This window comes from Bos mutus, chromosome 26 (genome assembly GCF_027580195.1).
Source record: "Bos mutus isolate GX-2022 chromosome 26, NWIPB_WYAK_1.1, whole genome shotgun sequence".
NCBI classification, from domain to species: domain Eukaryota; kingdom Metazoa; phylum Chordata; class Mammalia; order Artiodactyla; family Bovidae; genus Bos; species Bos mutus.
Genome location: NC_091642.1, coordinates 21,450,880 through 21,461,238, shown reverse-complemented (window position 1 = coordinate 21,461,238; position 10,359 = coordinate 21,450,880). Strand labels below are relative to the sequence as shown.

At 42.8% G+C, this 10,359-nt stretch overlaps 1 protein-coding gene across 6 annotated transcripts in view; it reads left to right on the top strand.

Annotated features, from left to right (window-relative positions):
* The first annotated feature begins 296 nt into the window (after positions 1-296).
* Positions 297-10,359, top strand: part of ADD3 (adducin 3) — a 132,413-nt gene continuing 122,350 nt past the window's right edge. For 2 of the 6 annotated variants that reach the window (XM_070363260.1, XM_070363257.1), the window contains exon 1: positions 297-544. The gene's annotated coding sequence lies outside the window, so the exon portion shown is untranslated. Of the gene's footprint in view, positions 545-2,417; positions 2,715-3,013; positions 3,132-10,359 lie in introns of those variants that run through there. The other 4 variants (XM_070363259.1, XM_070363256.1, XM_070363264.1 and 1 more) reach the window with 3 other exon arrangements.

Genomic DNA, 10,359 nt, shown 5'->3' with positions numbered 1-10,359 from the left:
AAATATGAAATAACCTCCCTTTGTAGAGTTATCAGTTTAAAGCAATGATTCGAAATTAATTATTAACACAAAGTACTAGTCAGTTTCAAGGCACATCACTTTATTTTTGCCATGGACCCCAGAGCTTGAAGTTAGCAGGGCTCTTTAAAACCAATGCTTCTAGCATTTCATTGACTCACACTAAATCGGTCCCTCGATCACCCAGTTAATTTTAACCTTGACCTCCCACAGCTGTACTGCCATACTCAGTCCAAAAAAACTCCCTGCTTCCACCCTTTCAGCCTCTCATGAAGCAATAGTGGAGAGGAAAAACACTACCCATTCCTTTAAGAAAGATTCCGCCTCCTCTCTCATAAGCAAGCGCCTAATGGTAATTGTGGAGTCTCTACCAGAGTCACACACTTTACTACTCGGCGTTGGGAGAAGCCGCCGCTGCCGCCGGTCTGAGGCTGCAGTGGGTTTCTGTGCAGCACTGCAGAATCCACACCTAGAAGACGCACACGTCTACTGCCCTGGACACAAGAAAGCCTTGCATCCTAAGCGGGTAAGCAAATCTTTTATCCATTTTGTCCAGAAACTGTGGGAAATGGAGTGATCACGGGAAGGATTGCTCATCAGACATGCTTAAAATGGATTATGTTAATTTGTCTTCCTTTGGGGCGGGGGGAGGTCTAGATCTGTGACAGGCAAACGTCCTGTGCAGTGGAGACTATTGTCTGATATGTACCCCTAACACACTTTTGGGGGGCTATTCATAAACAGGCTAACCTTGATGCGTGCCAAGCTTTTTTTCATTTCTTGCTTTCTAAATGCAAAAAAACATCCAGCCACTCCCAATATCTCTCTCAAATACTGCAGATATTTTAAAATGCCAAATAAAATGACAGGCCAAGCGTTTTCTAAATATTTTCTCCCCAAAGCCAGGAAGCCTTCCCCACCGCCCTTTAGGGGTATTTAAAAACCATGAGGCATGGTTAGATTTTGAGCATATGGGAGATGGTGGTAGACTAAAATTTCTATAGCTTTGGTCCAGTGGAGAGAGAAAGCGAGGATAAATGAATCACAGTTTTTGCCAAGACAAGATTCATTTTCCACACTTCATATGTGGGAAGAGGAAACTACATTTTAATTAGCACATTTTTAGGGAAGAGGGAGGGGATGAAGATGAGGGGGATGGCACGAAGTATTTGAGGGGGAAGAGAAGAGTCTGCAGAGGAGGAAGGAAATGAAGTGGCCTGTCGCCAGTGCCTTGGAAAAGAAGGGAGATAAGGGTGGGGAATGAAGTTTGCTGTTGTGTGTTAGGGTGGGGTTGACCCAAGAGACCGTGAATAACCAGAATGTCGCTCAGAGGGTGGGCTTGGGAGTGGATTTGTGCCCGTGCAGGACACGTATGCGGGAGGGGTGCAAGCCGTGGGTGGTAGAGAAAGGTGTGCGTTGCTGGGAGGTCTATTTCTAGGGTAGGTCTTGTCTGGGCGGCGGGGGGTGGGTGGCCCAGTGTCACCTGTGGATGGATCCACATCCCTGCAAAGTTTACCCGGCCCCGAATTCATTTTCAAGGCTGGCAGTGACTTGACTTTTCACCTCCAAGAGATGAGCTCTCATAAGGTCTCAAGGCCAGGGGCCAAATTCGGGGTGAAGACCCTTGAGGCGTACATGTGGAGCTGATAAAAGAGAGCCCCTGTCCCTCTGTGGAGGTGAGTAGGGGGAAAGAGGCGCCCCCATAAGCAACTATGCTGAGAACACCCAGGCCCCTCCAGTGAGGGGCGTGCGGAGGTTGAACCTTAGCAGTGGCCTCCCGCTGAAGACCCAACAGCCAGTGTAGGCGGCCGAGGTTGACTCTGAAAGCTGTGGCTCAACCTTAGGAGTGTGGCCGGCGGTGGGGGGAGGGGGGCGCCTTGCTCAGATTTGGGCGGGCGGCATTTCCAAGGCGCCCTTCCTATCCCTTGTGGTCGAGCTTCCGTCGGGGTCTTTTACTCCTCCGACCCTCCCGCAAGGCACGCAACGGATCGAAGCTGTAGAGCTGGAGGAGGACGCTGAAGAGATGCCAGACAGCTGCCCCGCACCAGGCCCTCCCAGAGGCCAGGCCTGTAGGGCCCCGCGGCCGCGGCTTTAGAGACTGGGTACGGGCGGGAGAGGAGGGGGCCGTGGGGGGCGGTACCAAGGCTCTGGAGGGGCCCGAGGGGCCGCGTTGGGGGCGGGGCCTTGAGGAGGCGGGGTCAGGAACATCCTGTGATTCCGAGGGGCGGGGCCAGGACGCTCGGGGACCCGAGGGGTGGGACCAGGGGCGTTCGGGGGACGCGAGGGGCGGGCTTGTGGGGGTGGAGCCAGAGGCGCCTGGGGGCCTAAGGGCGGGGCCTTAGGGGCGGGGCCAGGGGACGCTCGAGGGGCTCTCGGCCAGTCCCGCCAGAGCGTGAGCCGCCCTGCCGGTAACGGTCGCGGGGGCGCGGGGCGGGAGGGGAAAGAGAGGGGTTTAAATTGTATTTTTGAAAACGGAGAGCGAGAGCTAGAAGCATCGTGACCCAGGTGTCGCGGCTTCCTGCCTCTCAGGGCTCGGCGCCCAGGTCCCTCCCTCCTCACGCCCCCTCCCCTTCTGCCCTCCCCTCTGGAGCCGTGCGGCGCTTAAGAGGCGGCGGTGGAGGATCGCGCGGCCGCTGCAGTCCCGGCGGCCGCGGAGAAGGAGGGAGGGAAGCACAAAGCCGGCTGCGCGCTGCGAGGTAATCCTGAGGGGAGAGAAGGCGCGGCCTTTCCACCGCTTCTCGCGGCGGGGACGGCAGGCGCCCGCGCGGGCTGGGCTGCGGGGACCCTTCTAAGGGGGTCGCGCGGGGGTTGGATTGCGGCGACTTGCAGGGCCGAGGGGACTTTCCTATTGGCTGCCCTTGCGGCCTCAGGTGAACCCTTCTCCCTCCGGGACTGGAACGGGAGCCTCGGGCGAGGAAAGTGGACCTGAAGGGGAGGATCTCCGGGCGCCGCGGGGTGGGCCCGAGTCTTTCGGGCGTCCTCTGATTTCTCCCAGAGGACGGGGAGTTCTAAAAACCAAGAACTGGCCGAAGCTTCGGGATCCGAGGGACCTTAAGCTCTGAAGGTGCGCTCCAGGAGGGTTGGGAGGTTCCCGCGCTTGGAAAAAGGTGGAGGTAAGGGAGGAAGTGTTGGTTTGTTTTCCTCGTTAAAAAAAAAAAACACTTCTGTTACCAAGTTGAGAGTATTCAATCAAACCTTTCTCCTGTAATCTGTGTCCCCATCCCCCCGACACACACCCTCCCACCCCACCCCTACAAATGTATACATGTTAGGTTGTGCTTCCTGCCCGGGGTGACAGGCAAGAGTTGGCTGCAGGTCCGGTTAGCTGGTGTTTGGGGGCGTCCAGGCTGTTTGGAAGTATGCCATTATGGCTGAGGCAAGACCACAGAGACAGGTAGAATAAGCTAGGCCTCTAGTAAACTAGCAAGAATGGCCTCAGGTAAACTTTTTGTTGGAGAGATTTAATTGCAAGTAGGTGCCCGTTTAAAATGGGAGCGTGAGTAAAACCACTAATTTCTTTGGCACATGTGCTGTTGTAATTGACCTGCTGGAGTGGTGTGGAGAGAAAAGGAATTTAAATCAACCAAGAGGCTTTGAGTGGGAATTTATATGCAAGTTTGGTGAGGGAGTTGATAAGATTTGGGGGGTAGGAATCAGCTCCATTTGGAAGGTGCATGAACTTTTTATGTTATGACACTAGATTTAGTAGTATGAAATGGTTGCTTTTCTTGGAATGGAGTGCATCAGCACCATGCTGGGTTCATCCTACTTTGGGCTTTGGAGGACTTCTAATTAGATTGTTAAAGGGAGTAAAATAAGAATACTTCATAATTTGTCATTTTTAAATAAGATGCTTGAGTATTTTGTAAAAAAAAAAAAAAAAAGTAAGCTATAGGACCCATTCATTTATAGGGTTAAGTTACTTTTGGAGCGAATGTATAAAGTTTGTATATCTAAAAGTCTCCACTGCATTGTAATTGCACTGTAACTCATTTTCCTCTGCTTAAATTGAGCAGATTACCTTTGCAGAGGGAAGACCAGGGGGAAAAAAGGCCACTTTTGCTATATTTAAGTGTTCCTTTTTCCAAAGAGTTCAGTCTCTGCTCTTAAAACTCTTAAGTGACTGAAAAATGTTGGCAATAGTTGCTTTTAAAGAAAAAAAATTGGTATGTCTATTTTGAATGTTAAACATAATTTGAGCTCTTGAGATAGTTGGTTATGAGGCATTCAGTAAGTTGCAGCTTTTTTACATATATGTTATAAGGAAATGTTTGTTGGTAGACATATGACACAGGTGATCATAAGACATCTAGGAACTATTTTGCATGATAGATTGTATTTTCAGAATATGTTTTACATTCTGAAAATGAATGAGAAAATGATATTGCACACTTTGCTATTTCTAACCCCCTTTTCAATAATGTTACACCGGTATGAATGCAGGTTCTGCTCAGTGACGTTTAAAGTGTGGATGTGGTCTTTGTAAAACCAGAATGTCTTTTGAGACTAAGAGGACATAGCATCAGCCCACCTCCTACACACCATCCTCAAACCCAAATACAGGGTAGGGCCCAACCTCTGAGATTGTGAGCCCTCCTGAAATAGGTCTCTTGTGCCTGAGTGTTTTTGTTACACTTAAGCCTGTGCAGGTTGTTAGCTATTTAATCTCTGCCATCTCAAAGTAGTTGGTTAGCAGTACTGGGCAGCACTTTTGTGTGTCATCAGAGTACAAGAAATTTTATTTCTATTCGAGAAAGAAATCATATAAAATCATAAAAACCCAACTCTGAACAAATTGGGTTTGTAAAATGTTGGGAATAATACTATCAGAACCATATGAGTTTTTATGTGTAAAGTGCTTAGAATATAGTTTGGTCCTCAGTCTTTTATGTGTTTATCAGCATCACTATAAAGTTACTTTTTTTGAAGGTGGCTATATCATGTGACCCAGCAAGTGAAGACTCAGCAAATATTTGTAACAGCCAATATTATTTGCCAGGCACAGACTTTTATATGATTAATCCTCATAACAACCCAATGCCTAAACAGACAGAAAGGTTTAAGTATTTTGTATAGCTCGTAGGCACAGACTGGCTGGTTCTGAACCCAGAGCTTGATTTGAAAGTAAGTCCGCATAGCCAGTAACCCCTGCTGCTATGAAACTTGGGGTAATACCTGCAAATGAATGAAGTATCTTCACAGGGTCTCCAAGACTGCAGCTGTGCATATGCCTTGTTTAGCAACATCCTCCTGTATTCATATCACGAAGGTGCGTTTAAATCTGAACGGCAGTAACCAATCTGCATAAAGTAGAATCACTTTTTGACTTTGGAAGAGGATTCTCTTTTCACATGACATACATGTAGCTCGAATGCTAGATTGTGGGCTGTACCATGTTATCTTTTTAATTACTGAAGATTCAAGTCTTTTTTTGTTGTTCTTTAAGCTTGCCAGATGTGTAGGGCCCCAGCTGGTCCAACAGGCTCTTTGTTGATTCTAGTTCTGCACTAAGTCTTGATCTTCTGATTATCAACACTGCATCAACCTGAGGTGAATATTAACTTCAGTTTGTTCAAAATTCCACCTGATTTACCTTTTACAGTTAGCTATAAGTGGCTTTTACTTTGTCACTCCCATTCCTCTGTGTTGATGCTTCACCAGTGTCATTGATAGGTCAAGCCAGTTAATTATAACCTAAATTAGTAGCTGTTTGAAGTAATGTTTAGGATTACTATTGTAGAGATCAAATATGTCCTTTGTTGGCAATTTAGTGAAAGGTAATATTAGGGAGCAGTGTTTAAAAACAGCATCCGTTGAATTAAGAAAGCTCAAACTGTATTGAAGACACAGGTTACTAATACGTTTCTCACACTAAATACTCATTTTTCTGATACTAAAATTCAGTGCTGTTTCAGACTCCTTTGGAAACATTAAACATGTAGAATTTGAATAAAATACATTTAAGATGTTTAATCAAGAGTACTTTCTTTTAAACATAAACACCCTATTTGAAATTAATTGAGCAGTCGTAGACTGTGGCTAGTCATTGAGATTCAAAATGGGTGCCCTAATACTTTATTTCATGTCTTCTGTTAATGCTTTATCATTTGATCTTGGGGTATGTGCCCTAGTATTTCTAGATGAGATTGTTATGAGGTATTTCAGGTCTTGCTAGTGACTGAATTCTTTTGGCCAAAAGCCAAGACAGTTTCAAATTTTTACTGCAGTGGGTTGTGTATACTAAGAATCCTCTCTAAATCATACAGGTTAGCAGTGTTTCATTGACTATGGCTTGAAAGAAAAAGTTTGTTATCCCTTGTATATCCCTTATGTCTAATAAGTTAGATGAATTTGATTAGTTTTCTTTTCTTTCTAGCAGTAGCTAGTTATGGACACACATGTGTAACCATACTACTTGGAGGATGCTCTTCCTTTCAGGTGAATTACAAAATGATTCACCTGGCATTCATGTAGTGATTATTTGAATATCAACTGCATGCATAGAACAGTTTTAATTGAAATTAACTGAAAGTTTAAAATGTTAGAGAAAAAGACGTGTGTGTGTTTTTTGTTTCATAATGTTGATCTTTTATATGTGGACTAATCACAAAATCAAGCTCAAAAGTAAGTTAATTACACAATTGAAAACATACTTGAACGTTAAAGTGCCATTTAACTTACTGTCAAGTCTTAGATGATAGCATAGATAATGAGAATCAGAGTCTTTTGTTTTCTTTAAATTATTTTCTTTTTGTGTATCTTTGAAAAGCTGCATCAATAGTAGCTTTCAGGTTTCTAGGACATGACTTACTACACTGAAGGAGCAATTTAAAAGAGTATCCTAGAAACCTTGAAGAATAAATGTGGTTTTCATAATTGTCTAGCATAACTTAAAAAGTAGTTGCATGATCACCAAAAAGTATAAAAATGGATGAAACTCATCCTTGATGTCTAAAGGCTTTTTGTTTTTGTAAATTTCCTTCTTAGGAAGATTGTATAGACTGGTTTTTAACTATGCCAGAGCTGAATTATTATTATAAAATATGTTTGCTAAGTCGCTTCAGTTGTGTCCAACTCTGAGTGACCCTATGGACTGCAGCCTGCCAGGCTCCTTTGTCCATTTCCTTCTCCAATAAAATGTGTTTAGTCTTTGACAAATAGTTATATCTTTATAATGAGGTGAGATATAAGTTGATTTTACCTAATGTCAGGCTGATCTGTCTCACCATCGTATATACTTTACAATTACTTGTTTTAAAAGTTGGTTTTAGTTAAAGCTTAATTGGAAATGGGTTAGGGTTAACCCTAACTCCCTGATATAAAATGAACTTTGAAACCTCTTGTTTTAAATTGCCTGAAACTGGACCTGAGGATATTGGTATATAGCAGTACATTAACTAGCATTTAAGACTGCTACTGACTCAAACAAGGCTAGAGTTTGAAGATTGGGTTATGAAGCTCACTTTTTCTGCCATAGACATACTGACCTCCATAAGATAAAAAACTTCCCACAACCAGCCCGCCAGGGGTTGAAACACTTTTTAGAAACATAAGGGCAGTAATAACAACTTACATTCTTAAAACCAGTGTTTTGAAGAAGAACACTGTATATATTAATAAAACAATTTTCAAAATTTAATGCTCACAACGTTCATTAAGGGAAGTAATATGAAAACTTAACTCTAAGTAACATACATGGAATTCTTACTTTATTCTTTTTGCTAATTCTCATACCTCTTTGAATTTGTTCTTGTAATTTTTCACTCCCCCATCCCCCATCAAAGAAGGGCTTACTTCAGATGGAAGAGGAAGGGACGGTGCAGGTGTGAGTTCAGGAGCCTGTTTAATTCAGCTCCCAGGGCTATTGTTGGTTGCTTGCTAGGGGAGCTGGAATTTCAACAATGTAGAAAGCAGTCAGGTTGGAGCAGTGCTGAGCTTTATCAGTATCTTGGGGACTTAGTCTGTGCCTTTAATTTGTCACCGTCAGCAATGTTTCTGTGAAGTTCTTCCACAATGGCTTAGCTCATCCAGTGTGAGAACAGCATTTCCTTTCTCTTTTTCCATACAATATTCTTGTCCTGTCATCTTTTGATCCGCTGGAATGACTCCATGCTATAGCAAAGAGATAGGTTTCCTCAGTATCCTCGTGGAGAAGGTAATTAGGCTTATTTGGTACATCTAAAGAAGTATATTTTGGGATCAAGGCCTCCCCAGGGATCCCTTTTTTAATCCTTCAGAAATTAAGAGCCAGCAACTGTTAGCTGCATTGTTACCTCTAATCTCATTTGTCTTATTAGTACATAAGGAAAAGATTCTGTAAGGTCAGCCTTTTATTATCTGAGGAAGTGTTTGGGGAAGGGTGATGATGGTCAGAGCTCAAGTGGAGTTGTGAATGGGCTTAGGTGCATAGGGTGAAAGTGGACAGGGCAAAGAGATGGTTACTGAAATTGGTATGTTTTTCCCATTTCTTATCCCCACTCTCAGTGCTTTTGTTTTTTCCTTTTTAAAATTTAAAAACCGTGTTCCTTTTACCTTACCTTTCTCCTTTGACTTTTTTTTGCCAGGACTGAGTTTTAGCTCAACTAGAAAAGGTGGAATTTTTAAGGTGATTGCTGAAAAGTTTGGCTTTCACCTGGAGGTTGCACTAAAAAGAAATTTCCTTCTATTCTGTCCACAACTGTATGCTTTTTATTTTAAAAAGTCTCTGAAACAGAAGTGTGGGAAACCTTGCTTATCATTAATAACTGGGAACTATTATGTGTTAAAGTAAAAGACAGTTTAATGAATCAGAAATATGTATTTGTTTTTTGGAAAACTAGGTGTACAGTAATTTTGTATTAGGATGTTTGATTCTTTTTAAGTGGGTATCAAAAATTATATGAATTTTTTCAACCAAAAATGTTGAAAGTAATATGAAAGTAATACATCTTTCATTAGTCTTAGTGAATGTTGATAATGACAAAATCATAGTTTTCCAAACACTGTGCTACCTTGAATACCTTAATGAGATTTGATAGACAAGATCTGATCAGTAGCCACTGAAAGGCCATTACCTCTGTATTAGGGAAGGAACATTTTATGCCTGAATAAAAAAGTATACAAAAGGCTCTGAGAAGCCGATTACTTGGTAATCACTTGTTAGGTGATTTTATTAATATTGTGGTTGATGTTTTATAATCTGCATTTCCCTGGGCTCTTTAAAAGTGTCTGGTTGGACCATCAACTTTTGATGAATGAGTTTCTGGAGGGAGCTTTGAAGAAAGAATCTCTGCTTTGTATCACACCTGAATGTCATAGAACATGCTTCTTGGCGCTTGTGTGATTTGGGCTCAAAGGGAAGAGTGCCATCTACTGAAGGGATGGCCAGCATCGAGTTGAGCAACCCCAAGTTTTTGTTGCAGAACTTTCAACTGGCTCCTGGAGAAACCAGACTCGGCTTCATCAAAGAATTTGACAGACTCTTAACAGTAAGCGGAATTGTTGCTTGCTTAATTTTAATTATGCTTGCCAGCAGGAGGCCTGAACACACGATGAACTAATTCACTGCCTGTTGAAATGCATGGGGAAGGAAGAAACTTGAAAAAGTTGCTGAGACATCTTCTTAAAAAATAGTCTAGCAACGGTTAAATGATTATTAAATTAAAAATGGTAAAGAATTGTTTTAGTGAGGCATGTTTCTTTAGTAGCACTGGTTCTTGATGGCTCCTGCAGACAATAAAGCTGTTGTTTAAAATTTGGGCTTCAAATCTTCAGTCATTTGTTTAACTGGAGGTAAGGGTTTTAGAAGTATTTGAATAATTTGGTTAGTTTTTCTCTCTTGCCTTTCTCTTTGTCTCTGGTTCTAAGGCAGATTCCTGCTTGAGTGAATTCAGTGTTTCGAAGTGGATTTTGTTGCTGTTTTAGCTTACTCAGGTGGCCTCCTGTTTTTTTTTTTTTGTCGTGTGTTCCCTCACTTCCAGAAACTGCTTATGGTCATAGCCAAGGGTAGAACTGGAGGTAGTAGAACCAGGTATAGGTCAGGGGTGGAGGTTTATGATACCTGGGACAGACCTGTCAGAGCCAGACAAGAGGGAATTGGAAGGAAGCTTTGAAATTGTTATGATAAGAAGGATATCTTTGTTATGTATCTATTATATATAATTACTTAATCAGTAACCACTTTTCTCAGCCCTTAAAACCTGCCAAGGATCCTGTTAAGCACTTTACGTAAATTATCTGAAGTTTAGTTAAGTAACTCGCCCAAGATCATACAGTTAATAAGTGACAGAGCCAAGACTTGAGCTCAGAGCTAATTCCTTTAAACGCTCTGCTCACCTGCTGTTTATTTAAGCTCATTCTTAT